This window comes from Schistocerca cancellata, unplaced genomic scaffold, assembly GCF_023864275.1.
Source record: "Schistocerca cancellata isolate TAMUIC-IGC-003103 unplaced genomic scaffold, iqSchCanc2.1 HiC_scaffold_1151, whole genome shotgun sequence".
NCBI classification, from domain to species: domain Eukaryota; kingdom Metazoa; phylum Arthropoda; class Insecta; order Orthoptera; family Acrididae; genus Schistocerca; species Schistocerca cancellata.
This window is the reverse complement of record NW_026047150.1, coordinates 3,728,673-3,741,197: the sequence shown is the minus strand read 5'-3', so window position 1 is coordinate 3,741,197 and position 12,525 is coordinate 3,728,673.

Sequence of the window (12,525 nt, the reverse complement as noted above, 5' to 3'; positions counted from 1 at the left end):
GATTCGATAGTAAATGACGGAAACGGGAGATTTTCTTAGGTTTTTACTACATATTAACACTTTACACAATTTCTCGTGTTACCTGGCTGCCAGTCCTCGGTTCATGCAAAATCTTAAGGTCCTCGGTCTGGTCCAAGGCACCAAACCGCCCAATAATTCATTAATCGATAATTAAAACTTGAAATGTAGCTCTTCTTACTGGCCGATTGCATAAACTTAGATGCTTCTTCAGTGTTCTACTATGCCGCTTGTAGTGACTCTGCATACCGCATCACGCGACAAGGGCTTGCAGACGATAAATGTAACCGTTTCAGAGAGAAAAGCGACCACTGTGACGATCTGGCGTTATGTCGATTCGATAGTAAACGACGGAAACGGGAGATTTTCTTAGGTTTTTACTACATATTAACACTTTACACAATTTCTCGTGTTACCTGGCTGCCAGTCCTCGGTTCATGCAAAATCTTAAGGTCCTTGGTCTGGTCCAAGGCACCAAACCGCCCAATAATTCATTAATCGATAACTAAAACTTGAAATGTAGCTCTTCTTACTGGCCGATTGCTTCAACGTAGATTCTTATTCTATGTTCTAGAGTGCTGCTTGTACTGTGTCTGCATACCGCATCACGCGACAAGGGCTTGCAGACGATAAATGTAACCGTTTCCGAGAGAAAAGCGACCACTGTGACGATCTGGCGTTATGTCGATACGATAGTAAATGACGGAAACGGGAGATTTTCTTAGGTTTTTACTACATATTAACACTTTACACAATTTCTCGTGTTACCTGGCTGCCAGTCCTCGGTTCATGCAAAATCTTAAGGTCCTCGGTCTGGTCCAAGGCACCAAACCGCCCAATAATTCATTAATCGATAACTAAAACTTGAAATGTAGCTCTTCTTACTGGGCGATTGCATAAACTTAGATGCTTCTTCAGTGTTCTACTATGCCGCTTGTAGTGACTCTGCATACCGCATGACGCGACAAGGGCTTGCAGACGATAAATGTAACCGTTTCAGAGAGAAAAGCGACCAATGTGACGATCTGGCGTTATGTCGATTCGATAGTAAATGACGGAAACGGGAGATTTTCTTAGGTTTTTACTACATATTAACACTTTACACAATTTCTCGTGTTACCTGGCTGCCAGTCCTCGGTTCATGCAAAATCTTTAGGTCCTCGGTCTGGTCCAAGGCACCAAACCGCCCAATAATTCATTAATCGATAACTAAAACTTGAAATGTAGCTCTTCTTACTGGCCGATTGCATCAACGTAGATTCCTATTCTGTGTTCTAGTGTGCTGCTTGTACTGTGTCTGCATACCGCATCACGCGACAAGGGCTTGCAGACGATAAATGTAACCGTTTCAGAGAGAAAAACGACCACTGTGACGATCTGGCGTTATGTCGATTCGATAGTAAATGACGGAAACGGGAGATTTTCTTAGATTTTTACTACATATTAACATTTTACACAATTTCTCGTGTTACCTGGCTGCCAGTCCTCGGTTCATGCAAAATCGTAAGGTCCTCGGTCTGGTCCAAGGCACCAAACCGCCCAATAATTCATTAATCGACAACTAAAACTTGAAATGTAGCTCTTCTTCCTGGCCGATTGCATCAACGTAGATTCTTATTCTGTGTTCTAGTGTGCTGCTTGTACTGTGTCTGCATACCGCATCACGCGACAAGGGCTTGCAGACGATAAATGTAACCGTTTCAGAGAGAAAAGCGACCACTGTGACGATCTGGCGTTATGTCGATTCGATAGTAAATGACGGAAACGGGACATTTTCTTAGGTTTTTACTACATATTAACACTTTACACAATTTCTCGTGTTACCTGGCTGCCAGTCCTCGGTTCATGCAAAATCTTAAGGTCCTCGGTCTGGTCCAAGGCACCAAACCGCCCAATAATTCATTAATCGATAACTAAAACTTGAAATGTAGCTCTTCTTCCTGGCCGATTGCATCAACGTAGATTCTTATTCTGTGTTCTAGTGTGCTGCTTGTACTGTGTCTGCATACCGCATCACGCGACAAGGGCTTGCAGACGATAAATGTAACCGTTTCAGAGAGAAAAGCGACCACTGTGACGATCTGGCGTTATGTCGATTCGATAGTAAATGACGGGAACGGGAGATTTTCTTAGGTTTTTACTACATATTAACACTTTACACAATTTCTCGTGTTACCTGGCTGCCAGTCCTCGGTTCATGCAAAATCTTAAGGTCCTCGGTCCGGACCAAGGCACCAAACCGCCCAATAATTCATTAATCGATAACTAAAACTTGAAATGTAGCTCTTCTTCCTGGCCGATTGCATCAACGTAGATTCTTATTCTGTGTTCTAGTGTGCTGCTTGTACTGTGTCTGCATACCGCATCACGCGACAAGGGCTTGCAGACGATAAATGTAACCGTTTCAGAGAGAAAAGCGACCAATGTGACGATCTGGCGTTATGTCGATTCGATAGTAAATGACGGAAACGGAAGATTTTCTTAGGTTTTTACTACATATTAACACTTTACACAATTTCTCGTGTTACCTGGCTGCCAGTCCTCGGTTCATGCAAAATCTTAAGGTCCACGGTCTGGTCCAAGGCACCAAACCGCCCAATAATTCATTAATCGATAACTAAAACTTGAAATGTAGCTCTTCTTACTGGGCGATTGCATAAACTTAGATGCTTCTTCAGTGTTCTACTATGCCGCTTGTAGTGACTCTGCATACCGCATCACGCGACAAGGGCTTGCAGACGATAAATGTAACCGTTTCAGAGAGAAAAGCGACCACTGTGACGATCTGGCGTTATGTCGATTCGATAGTAAACGACGGAAACGGGAGATTTTCTTAGGTTTTTACTACATATTAACACTTTACACAATTTCTCGTGTTACCTGGCTGCCAGTCCTCGGTTCATGCAAAATCTTAAGGTCCTTGGTCTGGTCCAAGGCACCAAACCGCCCAATAATTCATTAATCGATAACTAAAACTTGAAATGTAGCTCTTCTTACTGGCCGATTGCATCAACGTAGATTCTTATTCTGTGTTCTAGAGTGCTGCTTGTACTGTGTCTGCATACCGCATCACGCGACAAGGGCTTGCAGACGATAAATGTAACCGTTTCAGAGAGAAAAGCGACCACTGTGACGATCTGGCGTTATGTCGATTCGATAGTAAATGACGGAAACGGGAGATTTTCTTAGGTTTTTACTACATATTAACACTTTACACAATTTCTCGTGTTACCTGGCTGCCAGTCCTCGGTTCATGCAAAATCTTAAGGTCCTCGGTCTGGTCCAAGGCACCAAACCGCCCAATAATTCATTAATCGATAACTAAAACTTGAAATGTAGCTCTTCTTACTGGGCGATTGCATAAACTTAGATGCTTCTTCAGTGTTCTACTATGCCGCTTGTAGTGACTCTGCATACCGCATGACGCGACAAGGGCTTGCAGACGATAAATGTAACCGTTTCAGAGAGAAAAGCGACCACTGTGACGATCTGGCGTTATGTCGATTCGATAGTAAATGACGGAAACGGGAGATTTTCTTAGGTTTTTACTACATATTAACACTTTACACAATTTCTCGTGTTACCTGGCTGCCAGTCCTCGGTTCATGCAAAATCTTAAGGTCCTCGGTCTGGTCCAAGGCACCAAACCGCCCAATAATTCATTAATCGATAACTAAAACTTGAAATGTAGCTCTTCTTACTGGCCGATTGCATCAACGTAGATTCCTATTCTGTGTTCTAGTGTGCTGCTTGTACTGTGTCTGCATACCGCATCACGCGACAAGGGCTTGCAGACGATAAATGTAACCGTTTCAGAGAGAAAAACGACCACTGTGACGATCTGGCGTTATGTCGATTCGATAGTAAACGACGGAAACGGGAGATTTTCTTACGTTTTTACTACATATTAACACTTTACACAATTTCTCGTGTTACCTGGCTGCCAGTCCTCGGTTCATGCAAAATCTTAAGGTCCTTGGTCTGGTCCAAGGCACCAAACCGCCCAATAATTCATTAATCGATAACTAAAACTTGAAATGTAGCTCTTCTTACTGGCCGATTGCATCAACGTAGATTCTTATTCTGTGTTCTAGAGTGCTGCTTGTACTGTGTCTGCATACCGCATCACGCGACAAGGGCTTGCAGACGATAAATGTAACCGTTTCAGAGAGAAAAGCGACCACTGTGACGATCTGGCGTTATGTCGATTCGATAGTAAATGACGGAAACGGGAGATTTTCTTAGGTTTTTACTACATATTAACACTTTACACAATTTCTCGTGTTACCTGGCTGCCAGTCCTCGGTTCATGCAAAATCTTAAGGTCCTTGGTCTGGTCCAAGGCACCAAACCGCCCAATAATTCATTAATCGATAACTAAAACTTGAAATGTTGCTCTTCTTACTGGGGATTGCATAAACTTAAATGCTTCTTCAGTGTTCTACTATGCCGCTTGTAGTGACTCTGCATACCGCATGACGCGACAAGGGCTTGCAGACGATAAATGTAACCGTTTCAGAGAGAAAAGCGACCACTGTGACGATCTGGCGTTATGTCGATTCGATAGTAAATGACGGAAACGGGAGATTTTCTTAGGTTTTTACTACATATTAACACTTTACACAATTTCTCGTGTTACCTGGCTGCCAGTCCTCGGTTCATGCAAAATCTTAAGGTCCTCGGTCTGGTCCAAGGCACCAAACCGCCCAATAATTCATTAATCGATAACTAAAACTTGAAATGTAGCTCTTCTTACTGGCCGATTGCATCAACGTAGATTCTTATTCTGTGTTCTAGTGTGCTGCTTGTACTGTGTCTGCATACCGCATCACGCGACAAGGGCTTGCAGACGATAAATGTAACCGTTTCAGAGAGAAAAACGACCACTGTGACGATCTGGCGTTATGTCGATTCGATAGTAAATGACGGAAACGGGAGATTTTCTTAGGTTTTTACTACATATTAACACTTTACACAATTTCTCGTGTTACCTGGCTGCCAGTCCTCGGTTCATGCAAAATCTTAAGGTCCTCGGTCTGGTCCAAGGCACCAAACCGCCCAATAATTCATTAATCGACAACTAAAACTTGAAATGTAGCTCTTCTTCCTGGCCGATTGCATCAACGTAGATTCTTATTCTGTGTTCTAGTGTGCTGCTTGTACTGTGTCTGCATACCGCATCACGCGACAAGGGCTTGCAGACGATACATGTAACCGTTTCAGAGAGAAAAGCGACCACTGTGACGATCTGGCGTTATGTCGATTCGATAGTAAATGACGGAAACGGGAGATTTTCTTAGGTTTTTACTACATATTAACACTTTACACAATTTCTCGTGTTACCTGGCTGCCAGTCCTCGGTTCATGCAAAATCTTAAGGTCCTCGGTCTGGTCCAAGGCACCAAACCGCCCAATAATTCATTAATCGATAACTAAAACTTGAAATGTAGCTATTCTTCCTGGCCGATTGCATCAACGTAGATTCTTATTCTGTGTTCTAGTGTGCTGCTTGTACTGTGTCTGCATACCGCATCACGCGACAAGGGCTTGCAGACGATAAATGTAACCGTTTCAGAGAGAAAAGCGACCACTGTGACGATCTGGCGTTATGTCGATTCGATAGTAAATGACGGAAACGGGAGATTTTCTTAGGTTTTTACTACATATTAACACTTAACACAATTTCTCGTGTTACCTGGCTGCCAGTCCTCGGTTCATGCAAAATCTTAAGGTCCTCGGTCTGGTCCAAGGCACCAAACCGCCCAATAATTCATTAATCGATAACTAAAACTTGAAATGTAGCTCTTCTTACTGGCCGATTGCATAAACTTAGATGCTTCTTCAGTGTTCTACTATGCCGCTTGTAGTGACTCTGCATACCGCATCACGCGACAAGGGCTTGCAGACGATACATGTAACCGTTTCAGAGAGAAAAGCGACCACTGTGAGGATCTGGCGTTATGTCGATTCGATAGTAAACGACGGAAACGGGAGATTTTCTTAGGTTTTTACTACATATTAACACTTTACACAATTTCTCGTGTTACCTGGCTGCCAGTCCTCGGTTCATGCAAAATCTTAAGGTCCTTGGTCTGGTCCAAGGCACCAAACCGCCCAATAATTCATTAATCGATAACTAAAACTTGAAATGTAGCTCTTCTTACTGGCCGATTGCATCAACGTAGATTCTTATTCTGTGTTCTAGAGTGCTGCTTGTACTGTGTCTGCATACCGCATCACGCGACAAGGGCTTGCAGACGATAAATGTAACCGTTTCAGAGAGAAAAGCGACCACTGTGACGATCTGGCGTTATGTCGATTCGATAGTAAATGACGGAAACGGAGGATTTTCTTGGGTTTTTACTACATATTAACACTTTACACAATTTCTCGTGTTACCTGGCTGCCAGTCCTCGGTTCATGCAAAATCTTAAGGTCCTCGGTCTGGTCCAAGGCACCAAACCGCCCAATAATTCATTAATCGATAACTAAAACTTGAAATGTAGCTCTTCTTCCTGGCCGATTGCATCAACGTAGATTCTTATTCTGTGTTCTAGTGTGCTGCTTGTACTGTGTCTGCATACCGCATCACGCGACAAGGGCTTGCAGACGATAAATGTAACCGTTTCAGAGAGAAAAGCGACCACTGTGACGATCTGGCGTTATGTCGATTCGATAGTAAATGACGGAAACGGGAGATTTTCTTAGGTTTTTACTACATATTAACACTTTACACAATTTCTCGTGTTACCTGGCTGCCAGTCCTCGGTTCATGCAAAATCTTAAGGTCCTTGGTCTGGTCCAAGGCACCAAACCGCCCAATAATTCATTAATCGATAACTAAAACTTGAAATGTAGCTCTTCTTACTGGCCGATTGCATCAACGTAGATTCTTATTCTGTGTTCTAGAGTGCTGCTTGTACTGTGTCTGCATACCGCATCACGCGACAAGGGCTTGCAGACGATAAATGTAACCGTTTCAGAGAGAAAAGCGACCACTGTGACGATCTGGCGTTATGTCGATTCGATAGTAAATGACGGAAACGGGAGTTTTCTTAGGTTTTTACTACATATTAACACTTTACACAATTTCTCGTGTTACCTGGCTGCCAGTCCTCGGTTCATGCAAAATCTTAAGGTCCTCGGTCTGGTCCAAGGCACCAAACCGCCCAATAATTCATTAATCGATAACTAAAACTTGAAATGTAGCTCTTCTTCCTGGCCGATTGCATCAACGTAGATTCTTATTCTGTGTTCTAGTGTGCTGCTTGTACTGTGTCTGCATACCGCATGACGCGACAAGGGCTTGCAGACGATAAATGTAACCGTTTCAGAGAGAAAAGCGACCACTGTGACGATCTGGCGTTATGTCGATTCGATAGTAAATGACGGAAACGGGAGATTTTCTTAGGTCTTTACTACATATTAACACTTTACACAATTTCTCGTGTTACCTGGCTAACAGTCCTCGGTTCATGCAAAATCTTAAGGTCCTCGGTCTGGTCCAAGGCACCAAACCGCCCTATAATTCATTAATCGATAACTAAAACTTGAAATGTAGCTCTTCTTACTGGGCGATTGCATAAACTTAGGTGCTTCTTCAGTGTTCTACTATGCCGCTTGTAGTGACTCTGCATACCGCATCACGCGACAAGGGCTTGCAGACGATAAATGTAACCGTTTCAGAGAGAAAAGCGACCACTGTGACGATCTGGCGTTATGTCGATTCGATAGTAAATGACGGAAACGGGAGATTTTCTTAGGTTTTTACTACATATTAACACTTTACACAATTTCTCGTGTTACCTGGCTGCCAGTCCTCGGTTCATGCAAAATCTTAAGGTCCTCGGTCTGGTCCAAGGCACCAAACCGACCAATAATTCATTAATCGATAACTAAAACTTGATATGTAGCTCTTCTTACTGGCCGATTGCATCAACGTAGATTCTTATTCTGTGTTCTAGTGTGCTGCTTGTACTGTGTCTGCATACCGCATCACGCGACAAGGGCTTGCAGACGATAAATGTAACCGTTTCAGAGAGAAAAGCGTCCACTGTGACGATCTAGCGTTATGTCGATTCGATAGTAAATGACGGAAACGGGAGATTTTCTTAGGTTTTTACTACATATTAACACTTTACACAATTTCTCGTGTTACCTGGCTGCCAGTCCTCGGTTCATGCAAAATCTTAAGGTCCTCGGTCTGGTCCAAGGCACCAAACCGACCAATAATTCATTAATCGATAACTAAAACTTGATATGTAGCTCTTCTTACTGGCCGATTGCATCAACGTAGATTCTTATTCTGTGTTCTAGTGTGCTGCTTGTACTGTGTCTGCATACCGCATCACGCGACAAGGGCTTGCAGACGATAAATGTAACCGTTTCAGAGAGAAAAGCGTCCACTGTGACGATCTGGCGTTATGTCGATTCGATAGTAAATGACGGAAACGGGAGATTTTCTTAGGTTTTTACTACATATTAACACTTTACACAATTTCTCGTGTTACCTGGCTGCCAGTCCTCGGTTCATGCAAAATCTTAAGGTCCTCGGTCCGGACCAAGGCACCAAACCGCCCAATAATTCATTAATCGATAACTAACACTTGAATTGTAGCTCTTCTTCCTGGCCGATTGCATCAACGTAGATTCTTATTCTGTGTTCTAGTGTGCTGCTTGTACTGTGTCTGCATACCGCATCACGCGACAAGGGCTTGCAGACGATAAATGTAACCGTTTCAGAGAGAAAAGCGACCAATGTGACGATCTGGCGTTATGTCGATTCGATAGTAAATGACGGAAACGGGAGATTTTCTTAGGTTTTTACTACATATTAACACTTTACACAATTTCTCGTGTTACCTGGCTGCCAGTCCTCGGTTCATGCAAAATCTTAAGGTCCTCGGTCTGGTCCAAGGCACCAAACCGCCCAATAATTCATTAATCGATAACTAAAACTTGAAATGTAGCTCTTCTTACTGGCCGATTGCATCAACGTAGATTCTTATTCTGTGTTCTAGTGTGCTGCTTGTACTGTGTCTGCATACCGCATCACGCGACAAGGGCTTGCAGACGATAAATGTAACCGTTTCAGAGAGAAAAACGACCACTGTGACGATCTGGCGTTATGTCGATTCGATAGTAAATGACGGAAACGGGAGATTTTCTTAGGTTTTTACTACATATTAACACTTTACACAATTTCTCGTGTTACCTGGCTGCCAGTCCTCGGTTCATGCAAAATCTTAAGGTCCTCGGTCTGGTCCAAGGCACCAAACCGCCCAATAATTCATTAATCGACAACTAAAACTTGAAATGTAGCTCTTCTTCCTGGCCGATTGCATCAACGTAGATTCTTATTCTGTGTTCTAGTGTGCTGCTTGTACTGTGTCTGCATACCGCATCACGCGACAAGGGCTTGCAGACGATACATGTAACCGTTTCAGAGAGAAAAGCGACCACTGTGACGATCTGGCGTTATGTCGATTCGATAGTAAATGACGGAAACGGGAGATTTTCTTAGGTTTTTACTACATATTAACACTTTACACAATTTCTCGTGTTACCTGGCTGCCAGTCCTCGGTTCATGCAAAATCTTAAGGTCCTCGGTCTGGTCCAAGGCACCAAACCGCCCAATAATTCATTAATCGATAACTAAAACTTGAAATGTAGCTCTTCTTCCTGGCCGATTGCATCAACGTAGATTCTTATTCTGTGTTCTAGTGTGCTGCTTGTACTGTGTCTGCATACCGCATCACGCGACAAGGGCTTGCAGACGATAAATGTAACCGTTTCAGAGAGAAAAGCGACCACTGTGACGATCTGGCGTTATGTCGATTCGATAGTAAATGACGGAAACGGGAGATTTTCTTAGGTTTTTACTACATATTAACACTTAACACAATTTCTCGTGTTACCTGGCTGCCAGTCCTCGGTTCATGCAAAATCTTAAGGTCCTCGGTCTGGTCCAAGGCACCAAACCGCCCAATAATTCATTAATCGATAACTAAAACTTGAAATGTAGCTCTTCTTACTGGCCGATTGCATAAACTTAGATGCTTCTTCAGTGTTCTACTATGCCGCTTGTAGTGACTCTGCATACCGCATCACGCGACAAGGGCTTGCAGACGATACATGTAACCGTTTCAGAGAGAAAAGCGACCACTGTGAGGATCTGGCGTTATGTCGATTCGATAGTAAACGACGGAAACGGGAGATTTTCTTAGGTTTTTACTACATATTAACACTTTACACAATTTCTCGTGTTACCTGGCTGCCAGTCCTCGGTTCATGCAAAATCTTAAGGTCCTTGGTCTGGTCCAAGGCACCAAACCGCCCAATAATTCATTAATCGATAACTAAAACTTGAAATGTAGCTCTTCTTACTGGCCGATTGCATCAACGTAGATTCTTATTCTGTGTTCTAGTGTGCTGCTTGTACTGTGTCTGCATACCGCATCACGCGACAAGGGCTTGCAGACGATAAATGTAACCGTTTCAGAGAGAAAAGCGTCCACTGTGACGATCTGGCGTTATGTCGATTCGATAGTAAATGACGGAAACGGGAGATTTTCTTAGGTTTTTACTACATATTAACACTTTACACAATTTCTCGTGTTACCTGGCTGCCAGTCCTCGGTTCATGCAAAATCTTAAGGTCCTCGGTCTGGTCCAAGGCACCAAACCGACCAATAATTCATTAATCGATAACTAAAACTTGATATGTAGCTCTTCTTACTGGCCGATTGCATCAACGTAGATTCTTATTCTGTGTTCTAGTGTGCTGCTTGTACTGTGTCTGCATACCGCATCACGCGACAAGGGCTTGCAGACGATAAATGTAACCGTTTCAGAGAGAAAAGCGTCCACTGTGACGATCTGGCGTTATGTCGATTCGATAGTAAATGACGGAAACGGGAGATTTTCTTAGGTTTTTACTACATATTAACACTTTACACAATTTCTCGTGTTACCTGGCTGCCAGTCCTCGGTTCATGCAAAATCTTAAGGTCCTCGGTCCGGACCAAGGCACCAAACCGCCCAATAATTCATTAATCGATAACTAACACTTGAAATGTAGCTCTTCTTCCTGGCCGATTGCATCAACGTAGATTCTTATTCTGTGTTCTAGTGTGCTGCTTGTACTGTGTCTGCATACCGCATCACGCGACAAGGGCTTGCAGACGATAAATGTAACCGTTTCAGAGAGAAAAGCGACCAATGTGACGATCTGGCGTTATGTCGATTCGATAGTAAATGACGGAAACGGGAGATTTTCTTAGGTTTTTACTACATATTAACACTTTACACAATTTCTCGTGTTACCTGGCTGCCAGTCCTCGGTTCATGCAAAATCTTAAGGTCCTCGGTCTGGTCCAAGGCACCAAACCGCCCAATAATTCATTAATCGATAACTAAAACTTGAAATGTAGCTCTTCTTACTGGCCGATTGCATAAACTTAGATGCTTCTTCAGTGTTCTACTATGCCGCTTGTAGTGACTCTGCATACCGCATCACGCGACAAGGGCTTGCAGACGATAAATGTAACCGTTTCAGAGAGAAAAGCGACCACTGTGACGATCTGGCGTTATGTCGATTCGATAGTAAACGACGGAAACGGGAGATTTTCTTAGGTTTTTACTACATATTAACACTTTACACAATTTCTCGTGTTAGGTGGCTGCCAGTCCTCGGTTCATGCAAAATCTTAAGGTCCTTGGTCTGGTCCAAGGCACCAAACCGCCCAATAATTCATTAATCGATAACTAAAACTTGAAATGTAGCTCTTCTTACTGGCCGATTGCTTCAACGTAGATTCTATTTCTGTGTTCTAGAGTGCTGCTTGTACTGTGTCTGCATTCCGCATCACGCGACAAGGGCTTGCAGACGATAAATGTAACCGTTTCAGAGAGAAAAGCGACCACTGTGACGATCTGGCGTTATGTCGATACGATAGTAAATGACGGAAACGGGAGATTTTCTTAGGTTTTTACTACATATTAACACTTTACACAATTTCTCGTGTTACCTGGCTGCCAGTCCTCGGTTCATGCAAAATCTTAAGGTCCTCGGTCTGGTCCAAGGCACCAAACCGCCCAATAATTCATTAATCGATAACTAAAACTTGAAATGTAGCTCTTCTTACTGGGCGATTGCATAAACTTAGATGCTTCTTCAGTGTTCTACTATGCCGCTTGTAGTGACTCTGCATACCGCATGACGCGACAAGGGCTTGCAGACGATAAATGTAACCGTTTCAGAGAGAAAAGCGACCAATGTGACGATCTGGCGTTATGTCGATTCGATAGTAAATGAGGGAAACGGGAGATTTTCTTAGGTTTTTACTACATATTAACACTTTACACAATTTCTCGTGTTACCTGGCTGCCAGTCCTCGGTTCATGCAAAATCTTAAGGTCCTCGGTCTGGTCCAAGGCACCAAACCGCCCAATAATTCATTAATCGATAACTAAAACTTGAAATGTAGCTCTTCTTACTGGCCGAT